Source organism: Vidua chalybeata, chromosome 19 (assembly GCF_026979565.1).
Source record: "Vidua chalybeata isolate OUT-0048 chromosome 19, bVidCha1 merged haplotype, whole genome shotgun sequence".
Taxonomy (NCBI): domain Eukaryota; kingdom Metazoa; phylum Chordata; class Aves; order Passeriformes; family Viduidae; genus Vidua; species Vidua chalybeata.
The window spans coordinates 11,132,811-11,154,225 of NC_071548.1; positions in this window are offsets into that span (position 1 = coordinate 11,132,811).

Consider the following 21,415-nt stretch of genomic DNA (forward strand, 5'->3'; position numbering starts at 1 on the left):
GAGAGTTATTGAGCAAGAAACAGAAAGATTTAAACTAAAGTCACTCCTGACTGAACAGCTGTCTGTGTTTTTAATTTGTGCTATCATGAAGGGATAGCGGTAGTGGGGAGGAAGTTTTCCCTCCTCCTTGCTGAGACCATCCCTGACCTTCAGGTGCCTAATCACAGCCTTTTACTGCTCCCTTCTAACACTTCCCCATCTGCAGCATCTCTCTTCTGAAAAGTAGAGAAGTGCTTTAAAATTGTGATTAATTGTGAATTTAATTCCCCCCCCCAAAGAAAGCTAACCACAGTCCAAGCAGAGAGAAGAAATGACTGGCCCTGGGAAGGCTGGATACTGGAGCTCAGTGCTGGGAGGCAGAGCTGGAACCCAGAACACAGAACTCCTCCTCATTCTCTTTCCTGATGAGAGTATGTTTCTTGGAGGCAGAATGTGTGTGTCAGGATGGACAGGAAGGGTGGAAATCTGGCCCTGGAACTGTACTTGCCAGCTCTTACCATGAATTAATTGTGTTTGGCATGCCCAGCAAGTACTCATTGCCTTGAGAGAATACAAATAGGATTTTGTAAGACTGGACTATCCCAGCTTCAGCTGTGATACTTCCTACCCAGCACTCCAGCAGAAATCTGCACTCTACTCCCCCACACACCTCTTTTTTTTTTCTCATTTTTTCTGTTGTTTTTTTTTGTTTGTTTGTTTGTTTTTGTTTTTTGTTTTGTTTTGTTTTGGTAGCACTAATGATTTTGAACTTGATGCATGCCTGCTGCCACTGTACCCATCGCTGACTTCTCTCTGCAGCGTGCCTGATGCTGGCTGATTAACTCCTTCCCCTCCAGGTGTGGCTGCATTTCCTGCCAGATCTGCCCATGCTGTAAAGTTCATTAAAAGAAACATGGAGCTCTTTAACATAAAAGCCCCTCTGTTGGTGTTATGTGGATCATTAATGTGGCATCTAATACCAAGTGCTGCTGCACTTCTCATATTCACAGCATTGCCTTGAATTCCTGCCCTGCAGAAAGGTCAGCATTTCCCCAGCAAGTATCCCCACTGCTTGGCTGGGCAAAGGCTCAGAATCTCCAGGCAGTGTGGAAGCTCCTGCCCAAGCCAGCTGCCTGCCTTCCCCAGGGTGGGAAGGGCATCCTGGCTCTGCTGCCCCTTGCAGATGATGACAGTTCAAAGAGGAAAAGAAATTATTTCTATCTTGCATCAAAGCTATAGTTCCTGGGTGATAACTGTGTCTTCTCCCCAGTGTACCCTGTACTACAAGCGGCTTCAGATAGAAAAACTAAAAATCCCACCAAAAATCCAACAGAGGATTTTAAGAGGGGTTTTTATGTTAGAAAAAGGAGAGGGAACTGTTCAGGCTTCAGGCTGGTAGAAATCCTTTGTTTATCGAAAGAACAAGAAAAGCTGTTGCTCCCCTTTGAGAGTCCTCTGTACCTGGGAATTGCTGCAGGCTCAAAGCTTCCCCTGCTCCTGCACTGGCATCTCTGCCCCATAACAGCTCACCTGGGGCAGGGGTTTGGTCTCAGCAGCTCTCAGCTGGGAGCAGATTTCCTCCATCCTCCTCATATCTGTGTGGCTTTCAGAAAACCTCATTTGAATGGAAATCTTCTCCCAAGGAGCAAGCATTACCTTGCTTCTCTTGGCCCCTCTTCTTGGAGGAATGGTGTTAAAAATGTACCTTTTCTGTTCAGGAAGATTCTTCCTTCTTCCTTTGTCTCTCAGCCTCCCATATGATGCCCTGAAGGCAGCAGTGCATGCTTGGCATGTAGTGCCTGCTCTTCAACTCCTTAATGTACATAGGCATTCCTATGGGATGCAGCATTCACACTGAGTTTTGCACCTGGAAGATGTGGAAGACACTTGAAAGTTAAACCCAGTAGTGGGGAAGTGTCTGTGCCCCCTCCTGTGACACCCATATCTGATAAGGGATGATTTCTTGGCTGCTCCTGTGTCCCTGGGGATGCCTTCCACAGCTTCCTCGGGAGCAAACCAAAATCCAGGGACCAAAACCAGAGTGGAGGTGAGAGCTGTGTCTGGCTCCAGCACACATGGGCCATGGGGTCTCCAGGAGCTCAGACTTTCCTGCTGGGCAGGCTCCTGTACGAAGGGAGGTGCTGAGGCCATGCTGTGTGTGACTCCTGACCCTGCTGTGTGTGACCTCTCTGCTGCTGCCACACTTCAGCAAAGTGGCTTTAACCTCTGATCTGGGTGACTTTTACTGTCTAGACTGGGGGGCAGGTACTCTATATTCTTGTCTCTTGAGGTCTTGCAGTCCCCTGGGGCAGCTATATCCCCTCTTAATGTCTGTGCTCACATCCAGAGCCTCAAACCAGGCCTGACTCACCCAGCCCCTCCAGAGTCCAGGCTGCTTCTATATAATAAATAAATCTATTTTCTTTTGCCTAGAAAGGAAAAGGCCTGAGGGCTTCCTAAACCCAATTGGGCAAATTGTTTATTGTGCGAATTTCAATAAGCGTTTTGAAAAGGAAGTGGTCTGTAAGCCCTGATAAACATTGTGCAGTAGATAGCAGTGGGGAAGGGTTGTGGTTCCATCTGGATGTACACACAGCCCTGGGCCTCTCCTGGGTCTGTGAGAACAATGAATTATATATATCATGATTTACAGGGCTGGCTCCTGGGCTGCTGACATCAAATCCCACAGCCACGGGTACCAGGGGCTGTTGGGGATGGATTCTGGTCTGGCAGGACCTGTGTCTGACCTGGGACAGCAAGGATGGCAGCTCTGTTGGTCAGGGAACACACTCAGTGATGCTGTGGCTGGCTCTCCCCCAGACTCCGTAACTGTGTGAAAAAAGGTAAGCGCTGAATGGGGAATAAATACAGCCAAATATTGACCTGCCAGCCCAAGGTGGGTGTGTGTTTCTTGCCCTGTTGCCTGTGCAGGCTCCCTCCTAACACAGCCACAGCAGACTGGGGATCTTCACTTAGAGCTGACAAATCCTGAAGACAATTTTTTTTCTTTTTTGCCTGGCCAAGAACTATTTACATAATTATGTTCTCGAAGAGTTGAGTTCCAAATAAAAACATGATTTCGGATATAAACATGCATTATCTTCAGAGCATTAAAAACTCCCACAAAGTAAATTTCTAACTCTAATAGCTTGAGTTACTGTGTGTTTAGAGGATTAATAGTCAGTGGAGGCAAGATGGCACAAGTGAAGTTACAGCAAGAAAAGTTCAATATTAAAATTACATATAGTGTTTTCAACAAAAGATTGCCCTTTTTTTGTCTTGTTAAGAAGGATCATCAGACTTAGCTAGGGGTTATATTCTAGGACTAGTAGATGCTTATTTCAGCAATTGTTTTTCTACCAGATTTATTTGTTCCTCATTAAAATGTAGGTAATCCCTTGTTTTAACTAGCATCTTAAAAGGAAAAAAAAAAAAAAAAACAACAACATTGAAACAAAAAAACGAAAACTGGAACTGGTGTGGCCAGAGCAGAATCTCATCTGGAAAATATATGAGAACCTCACAGGATGTTGACTTGTCTTGGCTCTGAAGTCCTTTATATAATAGTTTCACTCTTGTATTGAAAATTATACATCATCTGTATTCCAGCGTTTTTTTCCAAGTCTTTCTGGAGAAATCCCTGGATATTGGTCAAGTTCTCTTGACAGATGAAGAGAAAATATTTAGTGTGCTAAGATCTTGCTGGGATACCTTAAACCATGAAGTGCCCATTCCTGTTAACCCATATTAAAGTACTGCCCTTCACTGTGTGCATCCCCACTAATTCTGGTGAAACAGAATGAGCAGAAATTATTCCTGTGAGTAAAGCTGGAGTTAGGCACAAGAATTGCTTTTGGAGGAGGCTGAAGGTGTGTCTGATGCAGCTGCAGAGGGTCACGGTGCAGATCACAATGAGCTAATAGGAAGCTCTGCAGTTTCTCTTGGTCCACATGAGAAGTGTTTTTTTAGGAGTGTCCTCTCCAGAGCTGGGGAGCCACAGAGGCAGAATGCTTAACTTGCATTTTGGAGGTAGAGCTACAGCTCTCCTGGGGTAGGGGTGGGAGCACTGCAATCAAGACTCCTTCCCTCAGCGTGGTAGGAGAGGCAGAGGGGAAATTATTTTCCTAGTCACTCCTAGGAGCTCTGTATTTCCATGTGAGAAAGGCAGGCTTGGCAGGTCATGCTGCCAGAGCATGGGCTGGAACAGAAACCCCTCCTTAGCCTGTTTTGCAGACAGGAGGTACTGGGTGGCTGCAGGAGCTGCTTCAGGGTATGACTTTTTCTGCTTCACAAACCCAGAGTTCTGAGGATGCATTTGTGCACCAGGACACTTTAGTGGAGCCCCACAAAAGCAGTCACAGTCCAGAGATGGGTCAGCACAAGGGCACAGCCACCACAGTGAGCAACAAATGTGAGCATGAGTGTCCTCTTGTTCATGGAGCTCACAGGAAAGGTTGGAAAGGTTGGGGAGGAGGTTTTACTGTCACAAATGTACTCATGAAAAAACAGGACTGAGAGACTGAACAACCTGCTAGGGGGTAAAGGAAATTATGGCCAAGTGGTCCATGTCCCCTGAGTGCCAGCCCAGCAGCGTGGGCACGAGGCAGCAGCAGAAGGGAGCAGAGCTGTGCCACCTCCCTTCCGCTGCCAAGCGCTGCCAGGACTGCGTCCTAAACCCCAGGGGTGGCTGCAAGCCCCGCACTGTGTTTGTTGTGGGGTTGCTACTGGAGTCTCTGGTCCAAGGGAGTTTCTCAGGCATGTTGGTGAGTCATCTGATACAGGAGGAGCCTGAGACAGGAGCTCCACGTTGCCCCTCACCCAGCAGTGGATCCTGGCCGGTGGCTGCTATTTAAATCAACAGCAGAAGTGTCAGTGTATCTGTGACATTTTTTTCAAGATGGCTGAGGAGACCAGGAGCTGACAAATGATTCTTCCACTTCTCCTGGCTAATTTTGGATTAGCTGCATTTACAAACAGGTGCAGAAACATCCACAGGTCCCAAAATTCCTCAGTGTGTATCTCTGGGGTTTCCAGCACCCAAGCCTGTGGAGGGCAGAGCAGTGACTTCAGGTGTGTTGGTGTTCCATCCTCTGTCACATATCATTGGCTGTGATTTTAAATGCCACCTTGGCTGATCTTTAGAAGGAAGCAAAGCACCTTCTGCCCTTTGTTGGTGTGAACTGTGGATTTTGCTCAGTTTTGGCCTGGTGCTTTATGTCAAGTTGCCAAATACACTCTGGATTTGACCCAGCAGGGAATTGTGCTGGCCACAGCAGCACAGTCCCAGCAGAGTCTGTGGGCACAGAGGAAATGACCCTTGATGCAGCAGTGTTGAGCTGGAGGGAAGCTTGGTGTGGTGAAATGGATTTTACCATGATAAGGCATGTCCAGGAACAGGAAATCTTCTGGTACAGACTCACAAGAGCCTGTTGCTCCCCATTTTCTGCCAAGAGAGAGGAGGCCAGCACCCACTGAAAGGTTGGATGCCCCATCAGATGAGGACTGTGAGGCTTTGCCCCAGCATGGAGCAGGAGCAGAGCAGTGCTTAGGGACATTCAGCTGCTCCCTCAGCCCTCTGCCGAGGTGTGTGTGTGTGTGGAAGGTGCCATATCTGCAGCACTTTCTAAGAGCCTGGTTATCTCTGAGGCATTTCCAAAGAAAATACTTAATTTTCCCAGCTTTGTGCTGGCACAACTTCTGTGGAAAGGGAAAATTACAAACAAAGAGAGCTCCTTTTCAGAGGGCTTGGTGCAGACCACAGTGCTGTCCCATGCTGCTCACATGGCTGTCACTGCTGGTGGGGACCAGACAGCCTTTACTGAATGGTTGCAATTTAACTTGGGGTTTTTCCCCACTAACTCTGTGCCAGTGCTTTCTGTCCCTACCTGCTTGAGGGAAGAGGCAGTTGGGTTTCTTGGATATCCCCGAACCTCATCTCTAATCACTGAGAAGAAACATCATTTCCTCAGGGAAAAGCAGTCTGGTAATTTTTCATCTTTTATCATGATTCCCATGATACCCATTTTGGTATTTTTTAAGATTTTAATTTTAAGTCCCTATAGATCCACATCACCTGCAGTCTCTTCAGGTTTGTGAGCCCTTTCTCATCAGGGTAGAAGCCCTGAATAGCATCTCTTCCCCAGCATCCTCCCTGGGCTCCTGGTGCTCTTCTGTCCCTCAGCACGTAGCATGAATTCAGTCCCTGGGTGAATGTCACCAGTGTAAATGGCAGGGAAAAGTTCATCAGTGGCTTTTCTAAAGAAATGTAATCTGTGAAATGAGGCACTGTGAGGCACTAACAGAGGGTTTATACATGTGGTACTGAAGAATGGCTGTTGGTCAGTCTGACTTCCTGGACCTCAGCTGTACATGTGTTTGGGGTAAGGCGAGAAGCACAAAATACTCTGCAATCAGGTCTAGCCTCAAACCTCAAGATTTAATGTTAAAGGTGAAGATGTTGACAAGAATTCAGAATTTTGGGGAGAATACAATGCCTTTGACTAGCTTGTTTTCCCTGCTCCTTTACTGGGTATTGATTGAGGGAATCTGAAGGAAACCAGTGCCCTAAAATCAACATGCTGTCAAGTAACAACACCATGAGAACAGAGCTCCTCAGAGCTGCTGCAGGCCTGAGCTGCCCTGGGAACTGTACAAGCCTAAGAAGTCAAAAGTATTGACCTGAATAAAAATGAGACCATTTTTGGCAGCTGAAATTTAATGTGGAGCCTGGATAAAAGACTTTCCAGTTCACTGGGTGTAAATGTGAATAACTTACTGTTTCTTGGCTGAAATCACGGTGTTAAGAGCAGGCAGCAGCATTACACTGCACACTTTTCAGTGCTGATTTCAATTTTGATACAGTCCCAGTGGGACTATAGAAAACTCTGCCCCATTATGTTTCAGAACAATGGGATCACTGCAAAAGAAAGACATCAAGTGTGAACGTGCCAAGCGGATTCCTTTCCAACCTCAGCTTGAGCAAAAACATTCAGGAGCAAACATCCACAGATCTTGAGGTGGGCAGAACCAATATTCAGATCTGTGTGATGTGATGTTTTTTGGTCTTTCTTTACATTTGTAACCTAATTTTTGCAAGGATGACACATCATTTTCTGGGCTTCTGAAATGCCATGATGCATTTGCCAGAGCCCTGAGCTGCTGTGTGTGCACTGAGTACCTGCAGCACCTTGGGGAGGGGTTGTGGGCTGGAATACTGATCCATCAGGTCCTGTATCCAGTCATGGTCACTGTTGTGAAGGTATAAATTAACTTTTAATGATGTTTGGATGAAGATGTGCATTTATACCTCCATGGACTCTTTCTGATCTCATGTCTCACTGCCCTGACTTCCAATAGCTGAGGTGTCACTCAACGGTAGCCTTGTGACTAAAAGTCAGATTCCTCTTCCTGTATTCATTTTCAGAGAAGTTAACAGTGAACAAACGACATCATAGGAAGATGTTCAACAACTCTTTGTAATCTCTGAGTTGATCCAGTTGTTGCCATGCTGTCACCTTGGGGTGAGCCACCAGGTGCAGTGGCCCCTGGGACAGGTACTTAAGAGTCTCTGACAGCAAGAGAGAAACCAGTGAGAAAGATGTAAAAGCTTTCTGAGTACAAGCCATCCTCGCTGGATTATATCAGGAAGGTAATAAATGCTTTGGAGGGGTAAAGCACCAGGGAGAAAGAACTGTTTAAACAGGGCAACATTGGCACAAGAACAAATAAGTGTACGCTGGCCATAAATGTTCTTGGTGGAATATTCTTGGAAGAAGGACTCTCTAGCCATCAGAGAGTATTATTTCATTCAAGAAGTGTGGGAAAGAAACTGTTGGTTGGGTTTTTTGCCCCCCTAAGATGAAGTTTACTGGGTGGATATGAACAATTATGTGTCTGCAGTGCTGAGGATCCCTTCCTGAGCTTTGCTCCTATTTCAAAGGATAAAGGTAGATTTTTGTCAGTTAATTTTTGTAAAGAACCCCCTGTGCAGTTCCTTGAAAACCCAAGTGATAGTAATTCCAGCTTTGGACAAAAGTCTTTAGATTTCCAATAACTTTTTGAGTCTATTCAGAAGAATTGAGAGCAGCAGCCAGAGAGTGATGTACAGCACATCTAGCAGAGCTCACTGGCATCATTCTACACTTTGCTTTTCCAGTGCTAACACTAGCAAGTCATTGGAAACTGAAATTTGCAAAGAAAACCATGTCAATAGATAATAAACTGTGGGGAGAAGTCAGTAAATCCTTCCTGTCTGATCTTTATAAACCAAATTATGAAATCCTCATCAGAGGGCAACGTGGGTGGTTAACACTCAGAGCTGGTATGGCTTTTCTGAAATGTGAAATTTCATCCCACAGTGGGACACAACTCACAGGTGTGTCTGTGTGCTCCAGTTGTACTGGAATGACTCAACAGGAGGCACACAAGAGACAGCTGACTCTGCTTGCTGTTGCAGAAGCTTCTTCCCTCAGCATCATCCAGGAGCTCCTTTCCTCACAGGAACAGCACCAAACTCAGCAGGCACATCTCAAAAGTTCATGACTCTGTCTCTAGGTCACTTTGTGCTTCACATCCTCCTAGTTCAGGCCCAGGGACACGTCCACATCTCCCCGTGGACCAGTCACTTTCTTTCTTGGCTCTTTGTAACCCATAATTAGCTTCCGGGCTTTTGGCAGAGCAGTTGCTAAAGGGGTCGCCCAATGTTCCCTCTGTGCCTTGCCCTGCCTGCCCAGATAAGAGTCCAAACATGGTCTGCACTTGTTTTTTCCTCAAAAGAAGCCTTTGGACTTAGGCTAGAACAGGCCGGGACTTTGACAAAACTAGGCTTTCAAGAGGAGGGGGAAAGTTTTCCACTTGCTGAAGCTGAACTTCTGTGCAGGAAAATGCTGTTTCCAACTAAACTTTCACTGTAGCTCTTTGATCCAGAGTGGAATTTCTGGACAAAATTAAAGTTCACGTGAGGCCAGTTCTTTTGCTGTCTTTCCTCAAGATGTTTGGCTCCTTTGAACCCTTTGTTGCATCGTGGAGGCACAGCTGTGCCTGGGGATCTCTTCTTCAATCTGCTCTCAGCTGCTTTTTCCCTTTCTTTGGCTGGCAGTTCTCATTCCTCTCATTGGGATGAGTTTACCTTCATCTGAAATTTTCTTCATGCTCTAATTCTTCTAATCTCAGCTTTAGGAAGTACCCGCTTTAAGACAGGGGGAACAAGCACTGTGGAACAGAGGATGTGGAAACTAATAAGTCTTGAGGTAAAATCATTGATTGCAGACTTCCACCCCAAATACCTCCCTGCTCCATCCTAAACAACTGAGGCTCAGTAGGTTTTCTTCCTCTTTATCTCAGTAACATATTTGGAATTCCCATTAAAGTTCATCATTTCTCTGAGTGTACTCTAGCAGCATAACTATATCAACACCACACAACTATCTAAACTAATAATATCAGAAATACACAAAGAATTGTAAACAGGCGGGTTTAAATTAATTTAAGCAATCTCTGCTCCAGAGAACCAAATGTACAAGCCATTGCAAGCTTTTAGGAAGACTGATACACTGGAAGATATTTTGGTGTGCCTTTACAATCAGATTTCTTCCCACGATGAAACTGATTTTACTTCACCTCCTGCCTCTTTGTATACTTTCTTGTAATGATAAATGACCCAGCCTCGGAGATGTTTATAGTTCTCAGTTCACTGAGGATGGAACAGATGGCAGTGCTCACATCTTCCAGTTGTTCTGAAAATGCTCTTACTGGCTGTGGGGAAACATTGTCAGGAGGTGATCTGTGCTAATAAATATTTTTAGGATGGAGATGGATTTTAATTAATTTTTGTAGCCATGTTCCCTCTTCCTCTCTCCTTTTATTTTCTTGTTTCTTTTAAAAATTCTTTTTCCCAAATGTGCTAAAAGAATAAACCAAAAGACACTATATAAGCTATAAGCACATAAGGAAATGAGCCAGAAAGTGATAGGCTGAGTTATTAAAATCAGGTCATACCCTGAAGGAGATTACAGCAAGATGAGCCAACATAAATATACACTATATTTCTGTCATATGTCTTTGTTACCCTGGGTGGCCTGCACTCAATTAACAGGGCAAGGAGAGAGAAGTAGAATACATGAGTGTTACAAGATCCTAATCCAGCTGGTTGGAATCCAGTTCTTATTAACCAACTAATTTATATTCCCTCTCTGAACGAGAGGTTGATGTTAGTCTGCTGTAAATTGGGGGGTACAACTATAATTCTGTATTTTACTGAATTCAAGTCCCACAGCCATCAGCCCCTTCTCCTCCTCCCTTGCTGAACGTTCCTAATCCCCTAAATAACAAAAGGGAGGTTTTCAGTGAAACAAGATAAGAAAAGTCATGCTAAATTAAATGCAAATCTTGCACAGCCCATGTATTTCATGGATTTTCAGACCTTGATCCCTTGATAACCTATAAAGGAAGGCTTGCAAGGGTTTTGGAAGGAGATGCACAATGCTGGAAGATATTCATATATTGGCCACAAGTACAGAGAGTGTTATCTCTTAAAATGTAGAGCCAAATTCTGGTTTTCATTAAACTGGTGAAAATATGGAAAACACTGCTTGCAGTGCCATCACTCAAGATTTGCTCTTGATTTAATGAGAAACAGAATTGGTTCCAACATTAAGCCATCAGCCCACACAGAGTTAAGCTCTGTTGTTAGTCTGCATTAATGAAGGTAAAAGCCTGAATTTTGCTTGGGGCAAAAATAAGGGCTGAACGTGATCTCCTCTGTGTCAAAAACTCCAAAGATGTTGCGCCTAATGTGGCACCTTTTAGCATTCTGTGGAAAGCATGGCCCCAGCAAGGTTGCTCTAGCACAGGAATAAACCAGAGATGCATCATCCTCTGCAAGGCTGTGTTCCAGCAGCAGCTCAGGGCCAGGCTCTGTGGAACGGCACCACTCACCTGGGGATGGCTGCCAGACCTTCTCCAGGAGGGACACTTTGCTTGTTCCAGGGCAGCTCAAATTCCGGAGGGACTTGTCAGTTCAGGGAATTTAGGAGTTTACACCCGAGAGCAGCCTGAGGTGAGCATGTCCTGCAGGGGGAGGGGTTGGGTGCTGACACAAATCAGGGCTGAAAGGAAGCAAAGTCTGGCTTCCCAGAGGGGGAAAATGCCCTGCAAACGGGGGTGTTTTATCTCAGTTTGTAAGTGCTGTGTGGGAGGGGGCTGGGAGCTGCAGCCTGCAGGGTTCCCCTTGAAACAGCAGGAATTGCAGCTGTAATAAGAGGTGAACGCTTCTTTTATCCTCCATTGCAAAAGCCAACGTGTTGGCACCACAGTTTCCTGTTTGAACCCTGGCAGATCTGGGAAAAGCTGTTTTAATAAGCCCAGTGAAGGCACTGTAGGAGTTTGGGGCCACAACAAGCCTCATGCACAAATTCCCTGTTCTCCCAGGGAATTTGCCCTCCTGCTGCCAGCACTGAGGGCTGGCTCTGGGTAGGAGCAGGACAGTGGGCAAGGGAAGGCTCTGCACTCATCCTGCTCCAATCTGTGGCTGTAAAAATAAACAAACACATGGGGTTGGGGAAGAACCCTCCACAAACATCACTCCCTTGTTTTGCTTTGCCTACAAATCTAAACACAATATTTTCTCATTCTTGGGCCCGTATGAATTTCTGACAGTACAATTGGGGGCTGGAGCACATTGTCTGGAGGAGCTTACCAAGGAAATCGAGAGTTTGGTCAGCAATTGTAAATATCCTCCCCTAACTGAGTTTGTTTGTTCTGCAGCGCGCACCGGCGTCAGGGGCTGTGGGACACCCTGGCACCAGGTTAGTGGTGGGAAAGATCCGCTGCTCAGATAAGGATGGGAATAAACTCCACCCACAGAAATGCCACAGAAAAATCCGTGATTTATCCATTAATTGCTTTAAGGGGTGGTGAGAGTGAGTACAACAATGGGGTATTGACAATAAAGTGCCTTGTTGGCAGGAAAAGGGCTTTCCCCTTGCTCTGAGGCTTTAATGTGCTTGTTGTTGGAATTACAAAATGTTTGCAAGTCCTGCACTAGCTCAGGGATGCAGAATGAAAGACAAGGACCCAGCAAAGAAAGCAAATGTTGGAATGGGTGTTTCCTGCTTGGAATGAAGTAAAATGCTCTTCTTGCTGTGAAATGCATCCAGCACCACAGGCTGGGGGTCTGTTTGTCATGGAGTGACACCAGGGATTATTTAGGGGGTTTTAAGGTTCTTTTTGTGACCTGCTTCTTATTTGTGATACCCTGGGTACTCAGCACATGGAAAGAATGTGCTCAAATAAGAAGAAGTGCTTAAAAATTGCTTGAGCCTCTTTTAAGTCTTGAGAGATATTCCTCAGTCACAGGGCTTTCACTCCATTCTGTTCTCACAGACTTACATGATGCTGTACACTGTCTGCTGCAGAGGCTAGGAAATTGAGGTATGATTCAAGATGACAAGCATCCCAAAATCCTCAAAGATCAAAATCCTCCGCAATGGCCAAGTCTTGGGATATAAGTGATCGTGGGCCAGTTAGTGCTGCACTGCTGAAATCCAGGCTGAGCCCCCCTCCTTGGGCATTCCCAACAGTACCTCCTGCTTGTGCTGGCAGTGTGGGATTGCTTTGCCTGTGGGAGAAAAGGAGCTTTTTTTCTGTGCTCTTTGACTTCAGGTGCTTGCAAAAGATGGGGGTGCTGCAGGACAGGGCATGCCAGGGGACACTGGCAGCCAGCAAGGAGCCACCTGGCCCCACACATGGCCAACCCATGGCAGCAAACCCCTCTGTGAAGGGTTTTCTTCCCACAATCCTGTATAAACAGTTTCCATGCTGATTAATACATTAACAAATCAAACCCAGCTTCAGCGGAGTCACTAGGGAGGAGCTAGGTGGGATGCACCACAAGAAATGTCCCTGGGGCTCTTGGAGCTAGTGCTGTGCCATCCCTTTGGGTCCATCAGGGTGCTCGTGCTTCCAGGTACAGGATGTCAGGGCTGAAATGGTTTTTAAAGAGACTTTCTCTATTTCACTGTCAAGCAGTAGATAACTTTTTCAGTGCTACAGAAGTTGCCTTTTGCATGCAGTGGGTATCAGGCTGCAGTTCAGTGCTAAGTCACACTGTTTCCACAACCAGGCAAGAAAAAATTGTACTCAAGAGATGTTTACCTATTGGGAGCTTAATTTCAATATATGTTCCCTTGCTGATGAGTCAGAGGTCCAAGTCTGTTCCCCATTGCACAGCATGAACCTAGAAAGCACACCAGATGCTGTTCTCCATTAAACAAGGTTATGCTGTGAAAGTGAAGTTGTTCTAAATTTGCCAAAGTTGTATAATTGAGAGCAGAATAGGGCCTGGCAGCTGAGCTGGCAGCAGTTGACTCAGTGCATCTTAACCAAGGAGACTGTGAGCAACTGGCTGGGTGTTCTACAGCCACTGGAAATGTTCTCCCCCTGGTGCACAAGGTGACTGGAAGATGCTTCAGTCCTATGGTTTCTTCAAAGCCCTCATGAGAGACTTTGATATGATGTTATGTACATGCGCTTGATCCCAAAACAGGGATGGGAACCTATGGAAGTGGAGCTGCAGAAGGCCCTGTAGCCATTGCCATGGGCAGGACTGGCTGGTGGGTTTGCTGTGCTCAGAGAGCAAATGTGGAGATATCTGAGCTCTCAAAACCTGCAGCATCCACAGGGTGGGCAGAGGTGCAGGACAGAGCCTGCTCTGCTCCCTGTAGCACTGGTGGGACTCTCACAAACAGGAAATAGATGCTGATGCAGATCTGATACCGTGGTGCTGTGCTGAGAGCAGATAGCTGAGGGCTGGGGGAGAAGAGGCTGGGCACGTTGTGTATCCACAGTTCCAGAGGCAGGGCTCTATTGTTCTGTGCTCTGCAGAGGCTGTTCCCTGGAGGATATCCTGTCTGGACAACTCTGTGCCAGTCTGCTCTATGGTGGTGGAGGGGCTGGATGGTCAGCCTGGGAAGAATTCAATAATGCCTTGTAAAAGCAGTGATTTATCTGCAGCAGTGGTGAGTGAGCAAAGTCTGAGATTTTGCCCCTCTTGCTGGGTTTCTATCAGTGTGCCCATTATCCCTCTCCTTGGGATATCCCTACAGGCTGCCAGGCACTCAGTGCCATGTATGTGTGCAAGGATGGTTCGCTGTGTCCATCCCCACTGTCTCCTGTGGGGAGCACAGCCACAGAGGGAAGCACCCAGCTGCAGCAGAGTGAGGAACACCAACCCAGGGTCTCCCTGCGTTCTGGTGCACTTTGGAAAATGCTCTGGGAAGAGCTGTTTATTCCAAAGGAACTGACTTGTGAATACCCTATCTCTGACTTAGCTAGTCTGCTTTGCTGGATATGAAAAAAACCCAGAATATTTAGTTTATCATTTAAGCTAAATAACACACCCAGTTGTTTTGGACATAGAATTCACAGAAGACAGGATGGTTTTGCTCCTGCTGGCTGCTTCCAAGAGTGGTTTCAAGCATGGTCCTCAGAGACAGCAGCTGGTGGGACTCTGGGAAATTTGAGCTCCTTGCTGATCCTCTAACTCATCCCTTTGACTCTGGTGCTGCCATTTGCACCAGCAGAGATGTGTATGAGGGGATCTGGGGGGTTCCCACTTGGGAGGTGATGGTTGGGATGGGATGGGACAGGAACAGGCCCATGTGGGATAGCAGCAACCAGACTCTTCCCATCAGCTCTCTGTAAATACAGGCAATAGTTTCTCATGCATCTTTTTCCAGTGAAAAGTACAGATTTGTAGATATCAGGATGTTTTCTGAACCTATGTTGTATTTTGCTGAAGCTTTTGTTTAGATTTTCAGGTTTTCCTCTAAAAATAACTTCAATGACCTCTTCTAACATTCTCAAAATTAAAGTGGTGCCCCATTTTAGAACAGAGGTGGAAATAGTTCCAGCATTTCCTCCAAATGAGAAATAAACTAAAAAAAAGGAAAAATTGAAACCTCAAAAATGTGAAAAAAATGGAATTTTTGAGCTATATTTTCAGTGAATCAAAAATAAAATTTCAATCTTGCCTCCTCTTTTCAAGTGGAGGTGCTGAAACTGCCAGGATGGAGCTGCTGTGGCTGTTGGTGCCAGCAATGCCTCTGGGATGGGAAGGAGAGGGATGAGCCTTTCATTTGCAGTGTAAGCCTCATATTGTGAGTCAGGTCACGAGGACAGGGCAATGCCCATCACTCCATCCCATCAGTCAGCTGTAGAGCTGCAGCCTCAGGGATTTTGGACTAAGGGCAGCAATTTATCTGCCTTTCCACACCTTCTCAAGTCAGTGGTCATTAAACTCGAGTGACCTGAGCCTGCTCTGTGAGCTGGACTCCAGTTCCTGAGCAAAGCCAGGGCAGTTGGAAAGGATTTGTTGTATTTGCAGTTATAAATCACAGCCCAGAGCTGAGCTGCCCCACCAGAACTTTCCTTGTGGCTCCTTCCCTCTCCCATCCAGAAAAACAGATGGTCACAGTCCTCCCCTGCGCCTGCAGAGCCGCACCACAAATTACATGGGGGTGTGAGTGGGGAAGTCAGGCTTGATCAGCTTCCAGATTTTACAAGAATCATCAAGAATTTAGCTTAGACTTTCCACAAAAGGGGAAAAATCCATTATTTGCTGCAGTTTGGCAAAAGTGAGAGGGGAAGGGGCACACGGGCCAGGGCTGTGATCTTCCCCTGGGGCTGCAGCAACAAGGATGTTGCTCCCGCAGAAGTTTTAAAAGAAACGGCTTGTTTCAGCACTTCATTTGGCTTCAAGTTCCTTTGGAATTGGCTTCTCTGGTTTTTAATGAGCTGAGAAGACTTGAGGTCTTCTGTACCCAGGCTTGATTCTCACCAGAAATGCAGCTCTTACTTGTTATAAGCATCCATGAACAAAGGAAAGATGTGAAGAAGATTTTAAGTTCCCTTTTGAGGAGTTTGATGGTGCAGGGCTGCAGGCCATGGGGACAGTGCTGGGGATGGGCCACTGCTGTGGTCTGAGGAGCAAGGGGACTTGTGGGGCTCGTCTCCTCCCACCTGGCATGGCCAGGGTACCACAGGCCTCAGGACTGTGGTGAGCTTGCTGCAAGTGCTGACTCATTTGGCAGCTGGACACGGCCCGTGAGTCACCGTGAGTCACGTCCGCTGCATCTTGGGGTGCATCACTGCTCGTGGAGCCTTTGATGTGAGTTATACGTATGATTCCTTGGAAACAGCTTCCCCTAATTTAATCCAAGGAAAAGTATCACTGCAATTCAGAGCCTCAGTTAGCAAGAAAAGCAAACTCTGAGTACGAGAATATCAACTCATTTCTGGAGGGGGACAGTGAGCTCTGCTTCATGCAACCAGAAGTTTACAAAAAACACTGAGTGTGGCAAGCAACAGGAGGAAACTGAGCCCTAAAATTACATCACTATAGCTCAGAGATGACCAGAGAGGAGCATCCAAGCTCAGCTTCTTCTCACACAGCAGCTCCTCAGGACAGGGCAGCCACAGCCACAGAGGTGTGGTCAGAGAGGGTAACTTGGGACCTGTGCTCTGTCCCAGGGGCCATCAAAGACATTCATCAAAATCCCAGGGCTTCCAATTGGCTTTTGAAGAGATTGCAGACAAGCAAATATGCTAATTCACTAATTCAGTACTTAAGCACATACTTGAAGCTAGACAGCTTTTTAAGTGCCTTTATGAGTGGGAGCCAAGACAACGAGGGAATGCAGCAGATCAGATAATTCTTCCCTGGCCTGAAATCAACAGCGACTTCAGCACGTCCAAGACAACAGCCATCTTCAAATTCCTGCTCTTCCTTCCCCTCCCATGTGAGCCAGGGAGCCAGAGCCACCAAATTCGCTGCACTTGTCATTTCCGTGCTGGTGCTGGTGGCATCTTCCTGCCAGCCTGGCCCTGTCACCTTACTTTTATCCATGCTTTTGAATAAATGCATTCATGAATACAAAAAGGAGGGTGTGACACATCTCAGTGAGATGAAAAGAACATTTTCCTTTTGGATATTTAACTATCAATTACTAGTTTCATTGAGAAGAACCTGCACTTCTTCCCTCTCAGGCTCTTGACTCGGTAATTTTTTGTTTTGGGTGATGACTTATTTTGCACAGCAGCTTCTGGGAGGCCTTTTTAATCAGAGAGGAAAAGTACATTTAACCAGGAAAGGCTAATTGGTCTCCAAACAACACACCCCAGGTGATAGTGAATTATCTCCTCCAGCCCATGTGTCAGACCATGCCACAGCTGATTTCTAAAGAGAAGTTTCTTAGGGATGGAGCCCTTGATAAGGGATTTTGCTCCAAAAGGGAATCCAGAATTCCCTTTCAGCTTCTTGTCCTTGGGATATGTGTTGGTTTTGCATGGCCTGGTTCTGGTAGTGGAGGGGGGAGGCACAGGGTGGCTTCTGTGAGAAGCTGCTGAAAGCTTCCCCCATGTCCGGCATTGCCAATCCCTGATGGCTCTGAAGATGGACACGCTGCTGGCCAAGGCTGGGCCTTGTGATTACGCCTCTGTGATTATAGATTTAAGAAGAAAATCAAAACGCCTCTGTGATTATAGATTTAAGAAGAAAATCAAAACAAAGAGGGCAAAGTTTTTTCCTAGCCAGAGAAGAGAAGGAGATGTGAACATGTGAGGGAAACAACATGGAGACACCAAGGTCAGTGGAGAAGGAGGGGCAGGTGCTCCAGGGGCCAGAGCCGAGATTCCTCTGCAGCCATGGTGAGACCAGCCTGGAGCAGCTGTGCCCCTGCAGCCCATGAGGATCCACAGGGGATGCAGAGATCCACCCACAGCCCATGGGGATCCACAGGGGATGCAGAGATCCACCCACAGCCCGTGGGGACCCATAGGGGATGCAGAGATCCACCCCCAGCTCCCGGGGAGGTGCCCATGGCAGAGCAGTGGATGCCTGGAGGAGGCTGTGATCCAGTGGGAGCCCCACTGGAGAGAGGGGGCCCTGCTTCCAGGCTGGAGCAGCCTGTCCTTGGATGACTGCACCCCGTGGCAGAGTGACCCACGCTGCAGCAGTTTTGGGAGGGCTGTGTGCCCCTGGGAGGGACTCGGGTTGCAGCAGGTGTGGTAGGGCTGCTGCTCTAGAGTGGAGCCGCACTCGAGAAGTTCACAGAGAACTGACTCCCGTGGGAGGGACCCCACAGCCTCACAGGGCAAGGGCTCCTCTCCCTGAGCCAAGTGGAAGAAAACCTCAGGTGATGAACTGGCCAAATCCCCCACGCCTGGAATCCCTGCGCTGTTGGTGGGAAGAAGGGAGGGGCTGGGGGAAAGAAAAGGTGTTTTAAGGGCTTATTTTACTTCTCATTATCCTCCTCTGATTTTGTTAGCAATCAATTTACTCTGTACCTCCAAATTGAGCCTGTTTTGCTCTTGAAGTGTTTTCTCCTGATCCTTATCTCAGCACATGAAGCCTTTAGTAATTTTTTCTCTCCTCTGCCCAGCTGTGGCAGGGGAGGGTGAGTGTCTTTCATGGGTGTCTGGCACTTGGCCAGTGTCAAACCATGACAAATCCATACACAGCAAACACTGACAAGACATCAGTCCTTTCACCCTCCCTGGGGAGAAGTGCTGGTGGAAAAGTCATGTGTAGGAAGGCAGGAGGTGGGAAAGCCTGGACAGTTCAGGGTCCAGGTGTCTTCTAAGCATGGCTGTGACCTTCAGGGGTGGGCTGGAATGTGGGGCTGAAAGTGGGGTTTAAGAAACTGCTTGCCCCTGTCAGCTTTGATGTGTGATCCCGAGAGCTCAGACAATCTTTTGCCACTCCTGTTGCAACAAATGAGCAAACAAAAAAAACACCACAACATAAAGTGTTTGGTGAGCAAGAGAAGTAGAACAATTCATTGCTAGTAAGTAGGAAAACAACCCTCCACATGTTTCTTCCAGAGAGACAGACACATTGTAGGACACTGTGGCATGTGAGTCCTGCCAGAGCTGGTGTGGGTTGTGTGGCTGTCTCCTGGCTGGCTGGAAAAGTCACTTCCAATATGTCTGTCTGTGAGGATGTGTAAATTATGGCAGGGAAGACAACCTGGTCTCATTCTCAGCCCTGATTCAAATGAAAATGATGTTATTTCCTGCTCTGCTGGAATCCCTCTTGTCACCACTGGTAAAGTACTCTTAACTGTTGGTGCTCTGTTTTCTGTGTGAATCCGGGAACTCAGAGGAGCCCTTCCACCCACTCTGGGGCTGAGAGAGGTGCTACCTGCTGTCTTTATCAGATTGCAATTACATGAACATTTTGATGGCTGGATTTAGGATTTCATGCTAATAAAAATGTGATTATGTTAACGGGTTCATGATCAGGAGATGGGATCTGATTTACTGTATATTTCCCACTTCTTTTTGCATGTTCTGGGAACACAACCCCAGGCTGGTTGTGCTCTGGGACAGCCACTGCTGACATGGGCAGTGTTGCAGGGACATCACGTTTTGTCCTGTGCTCCTTGACAGGGCAGGGCTTGTCCTTCATGAACATCTCTTCATCCTCTGGCTGCAGCAGGCAGGAGGAAGATTTCATTTGCAATGAGATGGCCTGAGAAGCAGATGTGACTTTCAAGAACATAATCAACACTTTAAACTCAACCTACACATGGGTATTGTTTGGGGTTACAGCGAGGTGTGTGCTTGAGGCAGGGCAGCTGCACTGGATTTTATCCTGAGTTCAGGAGAATCCCGGACCCACTTTGATTAATCCACTGAACCTCGTTGCAGGATCAATGCCAAAGTGAAACATGAGCAGGTCTGAGGCTGCCATGTATACAACCACTGTCATCTGCTTGGGAACAAATGTTTGGCCACAGAATACATCATTTTTATGTGTGTGCATGGAATTACCAAAAACAAAATAATAGATTTTTCTTTTTTTTTTTTTTTTTTTGACATTTCCAAATGTTTTTGCTGCCTAATTTGCTGGAAAGTACTGGTGCTGCAAGTTCGGTCTCTCCAGGGTTAAAAGGAATGAGTGCCTTGCACAGGCTTTTGTACTCTCCTTCACTCAGTTTGTGGTTGTTGAGTTCAGCATTTTTGGTGTATGTGTTTTAAAGAGTGATTCACTCATTTTTGCTCAGGACAAGATCAGTTTCAGCCAGGAGCAGGCCAAGGAGGATATGGGTTTGGTTTTGCAAAACCTCATCTGTGACTTTCAATTTGCTAATCCAAGCCCAGCACTAAAGGGTGGCTGGGGTCCAGCTTGCAATATATCTAAAATGATTGAAAACGAAAGCTGAGGTTTGGGAATGTGGATCTTCTTTTAACCCTCTCTCGCTCCATCATTTTATCTTCTCTTTGAAAAAAGAATAAGCAGGAGATATTTTAAATGACCATCAAACACTAGAAAACTTTTGATGGCATCTTTTTTGATGACATGCCCTTTTCCTGATGATTTATTTCCAGCTGGCTTCACTCTTGCAGAGCTCAGGGAGATATAACTTCTGAGGGTCTCAGCCTGGAGCCGATTTGCATTCAGAGCAACACAAGGGTGCTGGGTCTGTGGTGCTATTTTCTTCTTGCTCAAGGAAGAGCCTGGGCTGTCCCAGGGGACAGGAGGGAGCACTCCTAATCCAAGCCCTGCAGCCTCTCCAGCCCAGCCCTGCCCCTGATAAACACAGGATGTAATTGGGCAAAGGGACATCGTCCTGTTTTATGCCTGGGAAAACAAGGCTGAGAGGCAGGAACAGAGTGCCCAAGGGGACATGGCAGAGCCAAATCCACAGTTCAGGCTTTCTGGCTCTTTCTTTTGGTCTCAGGGCCACAGTTTGGAGGGGCTGGAAGGGAAGACTGTGATTTCATCCCTGTCCAGTGGCAGGGGAGCAGCACTGTATCCTCTACCCTCCCACACAGGCAGGCAAAGCACAGTGTGATCCTTCTGGCTGTGTTCCCCTTCTCTCCTGGGCAACTCCTGCTGACTGAGCCTCCGTGCAGCCCGTCCCTGTGGTGGGGACAGCTCAAACAAAAGGGTTCATGTCAGAGGATTTTATTTCAGCTTTCCAAGAGCCTCCCAAACACAGAGCTGTAGTGTCTGCGAGGGAGCAGGAATTGAACATCTGGTAAAGGTTAGGGTCAAACATATAAATGGGGGAAGCACATTTCATTAAAATACCCAATCTGTGACGTCAATTAACTGATCAAGCCCTTCTGCCTTGCAGTTAGGGAACCATTAACTTTACCCAGTGAAGGGTGTTTATATGGAAAATATGAGGCCAGGAAGTCTCTCCTGATTGTGATATTGAGGCTATCAAAGGAGCTCGCTCTCCCTTTTTTATTTTTAATCTCTACATGTTGCTTTTCCACCCTGTTACAGTAACAGCAGCCTCTTGCCTGGCCCCTGTGGGGTGACATTCACCATCCCCTCACCAGCCAAGTTGCTGCCTCCTGTCTCTCCTGGGCTTGGATGCCACAGGAGCCTGTGGAGCCACTCTCCCTTGTCCCGTTTTGCACAGAG